The sequence below is a fragment of the Sapajus apella genome, unplaced genomic scaffold (genome assembly GCF_009761245.1).
Source record: "Sapajus apella isolate SASKATOON/1434 unplaced genomic scaffold, GSC_monkey_1.0 scaffold40, whole genome shotgun sequence".
Taxonomy (NCBI): Eukaryota; Metazoa; Chordata; class Mammalia; order Primates; family Cebidae; genus Sapajus; species Sapajus apella.
The window spans coordinates 19,213,066-19,221,889 of NW_022436980.1; positions in this window are offsets into that span (position 1 = coordinate 19,213,066).

Below are 8,824 nucleotides of genomic sequence, written 5' to 3' on the forward strand. Positions count from 1 at the left end.
TTGACTCTGATACCAGACTGGCTACTTGTTTTACAACCCTGAGTCACAGAGCCCTCGCCTCCCAGAGCTTTCCATGGGAATTTGGGATGAAAGAGCCCTGCCTGGCTTTCCCGAGCAGGGGAAGATTAGGCAAAGAACTTTACCTGACCCTCGTGGGGGAGGTGCCCACAGAGCCCCAGCTGCCTGAGGCAGGAAGCCTGGAAATCCCTGCATTTGAAACCACGTGCCTGGCAGACAGGAGAAGAGAAGTTTCTTTCTTTCTTTTTTTTAAAAAAGAACAAGATTATAGTTCATATTTCAATATACGACTTCTGCATAACCAAAAATTAAACCACCACAGTAAAATGAATGAGAAAAAACATATTTGCAATTCTAGACAAAATATTAGCATCATTAATCATAAATGAACTCTTCAGATATCAGTACAAGGAGACTAACATTACAAGAGAAGTGACAATAAAAGGAACAGAGGAAAATGGAATGGCACAAATGAGTTATAGGCTATATGATACAGTTAACAAAATAGCTGAGAAAGTAACGTCATTATAAATTACATTATCCATCCTTACAAATATTGATATCTGATGTTTGCACAGCTTTAGGAGATGAAGAAGTTTCTTTAACACAGTCCCTCAAAAGCACTCCCTTTCCCAGTGTCCTTTTGTACTTGCTGGAAAGGGGGTGTTACTGGGATGGTGCTGCGGGGTGCAGGGTTGGCCTTGGAGAAGGTGGTTGTGTCTCAGGGGCAGTGAGTGTCTCTTTTCTCAAGTCTGAGGACGCTCACTATTCAGATCAAAAAGCTTTGAATTTTGTAGTGGGGCTCAAGGAGTTACAAATAACAATTCTATCTTCCAAGAGAATTCCTGGTTCTGTTTGCAGCATGAGTTAAATACCACCCTGTATTAGTCTGCTAGGGCTGCCAAACAAACATCACAGATTGAGTGGCTTAAAAAACAGATATTTATTTTCTCACAGCTCTGGAGGCTGGAAGTCCATGATGAAGGTGCTGGCAAATTCAGTTTCTAGCGAGACTGTCTTCCCAGCCTGTAGACTGCCACCTTCTCACTGTTTGTTCATGTGGTCTTCCTCTGTGCGTGCACAGGGAGGAGAGCGTATCTGACATTTCTTCCACTTCTTAAAAGACAGTGTTAGGGTGTGTTGAGCCTCAGAGCATGCCTCTGGCCTTTTCCTGCCCTCCTTTCACCTGCCTTAATCCCATCAAATTAGGCCCTACCCTTATGACCTCATTTAATCTTAATAACCTCCCATTGACTCTCTCTCCAAATACAGTACATTGGGGTTAGGGCTTCAACATGCGAATTTGATGGGGGAAGAGAGATGCAATTCAGTTCATAACACATCCCAAACCATGTTGCTTTATGGGAAAAACTGAATAGAACTCAGGAAGAAATTTTAAAAGTGTTTGGTTTTTTTTTGGTTCTGAAATTTTATTAATTGACATTTTATACAAAGATATGTAATTTCTCTTTCTTTCACTTTTTTTTTTTTTTTTACAATTGTTTAAAAATTATACTTTCAGCTCTGGGGTAGATGTACAGAGCATGCAGGTTTGTTACATAGGATATATGTGCCATGGTGGTTTGCTGAATTCATCACCCTGTCTTCTACATTAGGTATTTCTCCCAATGCTATCCCTCCCCTATCCCCCATCCCCCTGCTATCCCTCCCCGAGCTCCCCACCCCTTGATAGGTCCCGGTGTGTGATGTTCCCCTCCCTGTGTCCATGTGTTCTCATTGTTCAACACCCACTTATGAGTGAGAACATGTGGTGTTTGGTTTTCTGTTCTTGTGTCAGTTTGCTGAGAATGATGGTTTCCAGCTTTATCCATGTCCCTGCAAAGGACATGAACTCATCCTTTTTATGGCTGCATAGTATTCCATGGTGTATATGTGCCACATTTTCTTTATTCAGTCTATCATTGATGGGAGTTTGGATTGGTTCCAAGTCTTTGCTATTGCAAACGGTACCACAATGAGCATACATGTGGGTGTGTCTTTAGAATAGAATGATTTATAATCATTTGGGTATATATCCAGTAATGGGATTGCTGGATCAAATGGTATTTTTAGTTTTAGATCCTTAAGGAATTGCCACACTGTCTTCCACAATGGTTGAACTCCCACCAACAGTGTAAAAGAGTTTCCTATTTTTCCACATCCTCTCCAGCATCTGTTGTCTCCTGACTTTTTAATGATCGCCATTCTAACTGGTGTGAGATGGTATCTCAATGTGGTTTTGATTTGCATTTCTCTAATGACCAGTGATGATGAGCTTTTTTTCATATGTTTGTTAGCTGCATAAATATCTTCTTTTGAAAAGTGTCTGTTCATATCCTTCACCCACTTTTTGATGGGGTCGTTTTTCTCTTGTAAATGTGTTTAAGTTCTTTGTAGAGTCTGGATATTAGCCCTTTGTCAGATGGGTAGATTGCAAAATTTTTTCCCATTCTGCTGATGGCTGGTTCACTCTAACGATATTTTCTTTTGCTGTGCAGACACTCCTTAGTTTAATTAGATCCCATGTTTCTATTTTGGCTTTCGTTGCCATTGTTTTTGGTGTTTTAGTCATGAAGTCCTTGCCTATCCCTATGTCCCGAATGGTATTGCCTTGGTTTTCTACTAAGGTTTTTATGGTGTTAGGCCTCATGTTTAAATCTTTAATCCATCTGGAGTTAATTTTTGTATAAGGTGTAAAGAAGGGATCCAGTTTCAGTTTTCTACATATGGCTAGCCAGGCTTCCCAACACTATTTATTAAATAGGGAATCCTTTCCCCATTGCTTGTTTTTGTCAGGTTTGTCAAAGATCAGATGGTTGTAGATGTGTGGCATTATTTTTGAGGACTCTGCTCTGTTCCATTGGTGTATAGCTCTGTTTTAGTAGCAGTACCATGCTGTTTTAATGTTTTGATTACTGTAGCCTTCTAGTATAGTTTGAAGTCAGATAGTGAGATGCCTCCAGCTTTGGGGTTTTTTTGTTTGTTTGTTTGTTTTTTTGATGAGGATTGTCTTGGCTATGTGGGCTCTTTTTTGGTTCCATATGAGTTTAATGTAATTTTTTCCAATTCGGTGAAGAAAGTCAATGGTAGCTTAATGAGGATAGCACTGAATCTCTATGAATTACTTTAGGCAGTGTGTCCATTTTCATGATATTGATTCTTCCTAACCATGAGCAAGGAATGTTTTTCCATCTGTTTGTGTCCTCTGTTATTTTCTTGAGCAGTGGTTTGTAGTTCTCCTTGAAAAGGTCTTCACATCCCTTGTTAGTTGTATTCCTAGGTATTTAATTCTCTTTGTAGCAATTGTGAATGGGAGTTGACTCATGATTTGGCTCTCTGTCTGTTATTGGTGTATAGGAATGCTTGTGATTTTTGCACATTGATTTTATATCCTTTGACTTTGCTGGAGTCGCTTATCTGCTTAAGGAGATTCTGGGCTGAGATGATGGAGTCTTCTTAACATGCAATCCTGTCGTCTGCAAGTAGAGACAATTTGACTTTCTCTTTTCCTAATTGAATACCCTTTATTTCCTTTTCTTGCCTGATTGCCCTGGCCAGAACTTCCAATACTATGTTGAATAGGAGTGGTAAGAGAGGGCACCCTTATCTTTTGCCAGGTTTCAAAGGGAATGCTTCTAGTTTTTACCCATTCAGTATGATATTGGCTGTAGGTCTGCCATACATAGCCCTCATTATTTTGAGGTACGTTTCATCAATACCTAGTTTATTGAGAGTTTTTAGCATAAAGTGCTGTTGAATTTTGTCGAAGGCCTTTTCTGCATTTATTGAGATAATCATATGGTTTTTGTCATGGTTCTGTTTATATGATGGATTACATTTATAGGTTTGTGTATGTTGAACCAGCCTTGCATCCCAGGGAGGAAGCCACCTTGATTGTGATGGATAAGCTTTTTAATGTGCTGCTGGATTCGGCTTGCCAGAATTTTATTGAGGATTTTTGCATCAATGTTTATTGTTGATATTGGCCTGAAATTGTCTTTTTTAGTTGTGTCTCTGCCAGCTTTTGGTGTCAGGATAATGTTGGTCTGATAAAATGATTTGGGAAGGATTCCCTCTTTTTCTGTTGTTTGGAATAGTTTCAGAAGGAATAGTACCAGCTCCTCTTTGTACCTCTGGTAAAATTCGGCTGTAAATCTGTCTGGTCCTGGCCTTTTTTTGGTTGGTAGGCTATTAATTGCTGCCTCAATTTCAGACCTTGTTATTGGTCTATTCAGGGATTCGCCTTCTTCCTGGTTTAGTCTTGGGTGGGTGTCAGTGCCCAGGAATGTATCCATTTCTTCTAGATTTACTGGTTTATTTGCATAGAGGTGTTTATAGTATTCTCTGATGGTAGTTTATATTTCTGATGGTAGTTTGTATAAAGTGGTGATAACCCCTTTATAATTTTTTATTGCATCTATTTGATTCTTCTCTCTTTTCTTCTTTATTAGTCTGGCTAGTGGTCTATCTATTTTGTTGATCTTTTCAAAAAACCAGCTTCTGGATTAATTGATTCTTTTGAGGGTTTTTTTGTGTCTCTATCTCCTTCAATTCTGCTCTGATCTTAGCTATTTCTTATCTTCTGATATCTTTTGACTTTGTTTGATCTTGCTTCTCTAGTTCTTTTAATCATGATGTTAGGATGTCGATTTTAATTCTTTCCTCATTTCTCTTGTGGGCATTTAAAAATGTTTTCTTATAACCTACTGTTAACACTCTTCAGAAGGCCAGATCTGCTCCTGAAGAAGTGAAGAAGCAAAGTGGTGCAAATGAGATGTGCCCTGAGGCCTGAGAACACAAAAGCAATTGTGGACCCTCAGTTTAATTTCTGTATTTGGCTTTTTGCATACACTGGGTGTCAAATAAATGCCACAGACCCACTTATGGGTGGCCTAAAAGAGAAGCTGGATGTATTTGATGTCAGAAAAGTTTCAAGTAGGATGTATTTGATGGATGTATTTGATGTCAGAAAAGTTTCAGACTGAACCGTCACACTGGAACCCCTTGGGAAAGCAATAGGGTTGTGTGCCTTGGGGGTCTGCGAGCAGCTCTTGCACTTTCTTGCTGTGTGATTTTGGACAAGTTAACTAAAGCCACATTTCAGTCTTTTGTGAAATAAAAAGATACGCAAGGTAACTAATGTTTATTATAGGGATCTGATCATCTAATGCATGTTGAAGTGCGTTTCACACTGTGCCATTCAAATTTTAATTTCAATATAATCATTAACTTAGAGGGCTTTAAGAGCAAGTGCGAGGGCAGCCTGACCATCAGAAGCAGGTCCCAGGAGGGAGAGTTAGGCCCAAATGCGGCGATGCTTTGCACCATACCTGCCTTCACTGCATTTCATCTCAGTGCTGAAAATCGGAGCTGAGACTCTGCCACCGTTCCTGTCTGTGGTGATTCTCATGCTGGTGGTGTCCTGAATGCACTTTGAAAATATGATGAAACCAGGTTCATTCAGGACATCACCTGCATTAGACTCACCACAGAAGATTGTTAAATATGCAGATTATACCCTCCCAGATGCAGATTTCTGATGCTTCCTTCCAGATCCCTGTAAAGAATCTCTCATGCTGCAGTCAAGGAATTCCATTTGTCAACACATGTCCAAAGTGGTTCTGATGCACATTCAAGTTTGAGAAGCATTGCCTTAAGCTCTTTGTGACTCAAGTTCTTTTCTTTCTTCTTGACACTTATGTTTAACGGTTTATTATAAAGGATATTTCAAAGGATACAGATGAAGAGATGTGTTGCATGAGGTATGAGGGAAGAGGCAAGGAGCTTCCACGCCTTCCGTGGGCGCGCACCCTCAAAGGACTTCCATGTGTTATCAATCAATCTAGAAGCTCTTAGACTCCAGTTCTCCTGGTTTTTTATGGAAGCTTCATAACATCAGCATTTCTTCTCCCTAGAGAATTCCTAGAATAATTCTTCTCTCCTCTCATGGGAAGGTCTTAAGACTCACAGTCAGGGCCGGGGGCTCTAGCAGGGACACTCTAGTCCCACTCATGCTGGTAATCTCAGCATTTAGGGAGGCCAAGGCAGATGGGTCACCTGAGGTCAGGGGTTCGAGACCACCCTGGTCAAGACTGCAAAACCCTGAATCCACAAAAAAGACAAAAATTGGTCGGGCATGGTGGTGATTGCCTGTAGTCCCAGCTACTCGGGAGGCTGAGGCAGGAGAATTGCTTGAACCTGGGAGGCAGAGGTTGCAGTGGGCCGAGATCGTGTCACTGCACTCTAGCCAGGATGACAAAACGAGGCTCCATCTCAAAACGAAACAAACAAAACAAAACACAACCAAAAACTCACAATCAGAAATAAGGAGAAGAGTAGAGTCCTGTTTTGGGGCAGGTGAAAAGAGGGCAGGAGAAGGCCAGAGGCCTGGCCCTGAGGCGTAATGCACCCAACGTTATAACAAAACACCTTAACGAGGCCAGTAACCATGGACGAATGCCAATATATATCATGACACCACAGGTCATTCCCTGCTTTTCAATCATGAATCCCTTACAGCAAAACAAAGATACACAATCATTCATAAGTGGTCCAGTCCACTCATTCTTGTGTGAATGTCTTGCACCCACCACAGTTGGGAATGTGCTGGGTGATACCTAAAACCAGCTTATCTCAGAGTATCATCCAAGGCCCACAGTGTGGGCCGCCACTATTAATTATTCAGGGCCCACATGCTCTTTAGTCAGCAGGTGATGAATCTTGCCAGGATTAGGTCCGTCTCTTTAAGGGAGTGGGTTCCCTTCTGTCCCAAGGTGTGTCTGGAGATACCACCTGGGAGCTGGATGGCCTTGATGCTTATGAATGTTTGTGTCTGCACATTGAAGAGTTAGATATTTATTATAGTCTTCACAGTCTAGGCTTGTTTGTATCTGTCCGCCTTGTGAAGGCTTCCTCTCGCTCAGGCTGGAGGACAGTGGAGTGACCTCAGCTCACTGCAACCTCCGCCTCCGAGGCCACTTAGGTTTTCAGGCTTCCCTTTATTCTTGTCAGGTTCTAAAAGCAAGCGTGGTCTTGGCAAATACATAGCTTCTCCCTTTCAGACATCTGGAATAACTGAAAGACGACGCGGTGTCATCTCTTGCTCTGAGACTCTTTAGAGTTGTTAATGTAATATTGGATTTCCCTCCATTTATAATCGTTTATTCATTTCTTTACCCATGGCTATTATTCCTCCTGTTTTCCATTTGCTATTTATTTTGACTCAAACTCTGACACTTATGGAAAGGACATTAGGTTTGGCCACTGTGCTGGTCTAGATTGCTTTCAGTAATACTAGTCTGGGCCAGATGGCGTGGCTCACGCCTGTAATCCCAACACTTTGGGAGGCTGAGGCGGGCAGATCACGAGGTGAAGAGATCAAGGCCATCCTCGCCAATGTGGTGAAATCCTGTTTCTACTAAAAATGCAAAAAATTAGCCGGGCGTGGTAGTGTGTGCCTGTTGTCCTAGCTACTTGGGAGGCTGAGGCAGGAGAATTGCTTGAAACCAGAAAACGGAAGTTGCAGTGAGCCAGGATCGAGCCACTGCACTCCAGCCTGGAGACAGAGGAAGACTCTGTCTCAAAAAAAAAAACAAAAACAAAAACAAAAAACACTAGTCTAGCAAATGCCTCTCCCTTAGTTCATCCCCATTCGTATCGGGTAGGGTTACATAGGTTCGAAACCAATGTGCCATTTTTACCACCAGGAAATATAGCTGTATTTATTCTTAACCCCAATTTTGCCACATGGGGTGAAGGCACAATCCACCCCTGTCAGCCCCTTAGGAATTCCGACACAGTTTAAAACACAATGAATGTTGCTTGCTTAGGATCATCTCTGCTTCCAGCACTTGTAGTTACAGCCCTCGGTCTATGACCACTGCATCAGGTAGGAGAGAGAAAAAATTTTTTTTCGAGGTGATATGGGAAAAAGAAAAAAATAGAGTCCATATACCAGTGTAGTCCTCCCTTGGCAAGCATTGCATAGTTTCCAGCTTGTTTCAACCCCCTCTTCCCCAAGTCAACCACAAAAACTGAAAAAAATCTAGCAGGGACACTCTAGTCCCACTCACACCGAGTGTGAGCACACGCTTGTGAAGGCATGCAGGCCAGCCCTTCCTGCTTTTCGCTCCTTCTGTTTTAGACGACTCGTGTTTTAATTGCCTCTTCTGCTTCTCCATCAAACTATTACTCTAAGGAGAGATCTCTCCGCCCATTGTTGGACATTATGGGCTGTACAGTGAGTTCCTTGGTCTGAGGAAATGATGATTAACCATCCAAATCAATGCACCATCATGTTCGGTTTTTTTGTGGCACTCTGAGCATTTTCATCTTCTACTGGGTAAGCAAAGGCCACTCACAAGTCCGTGTCTAATCCTGTCAAGATCCATGTGTAGCCCCCAGAGAAAAGCAGCATCAGTCTCAGGTGCCAGCTGTGTTCAGGGCCTTCCCACCAGTGAATAAGTCCCATGCCATTGGCAGTCTGTCTCTTTTGCAGAGAAACAGAACAGTTCTTACTGGCAGGCCTGAGAGAGTGCAAAAGGAACACTTCTTTTTTTTTTTTTTTTTTTGAGATAGGGTCTTACTCTGATCGCCCAGGCTGGAGTGCAATGGCACGATTTTAGCTCACTGCAGCCTCGACCTCCTGGGCTCAAGTGATCCTGCCACCTCAACCTCTCAAGCAGTTGGTGCTACAGGCACATGCCACCATGCCTAGCTAAGTTTTGTATTTTTTTTTAATAGAAACAGGGTTTTGCCATGTTGCCCAGGCTGGTCTCAAACTCCTGAGCTCAAGTGATCCTTCTTC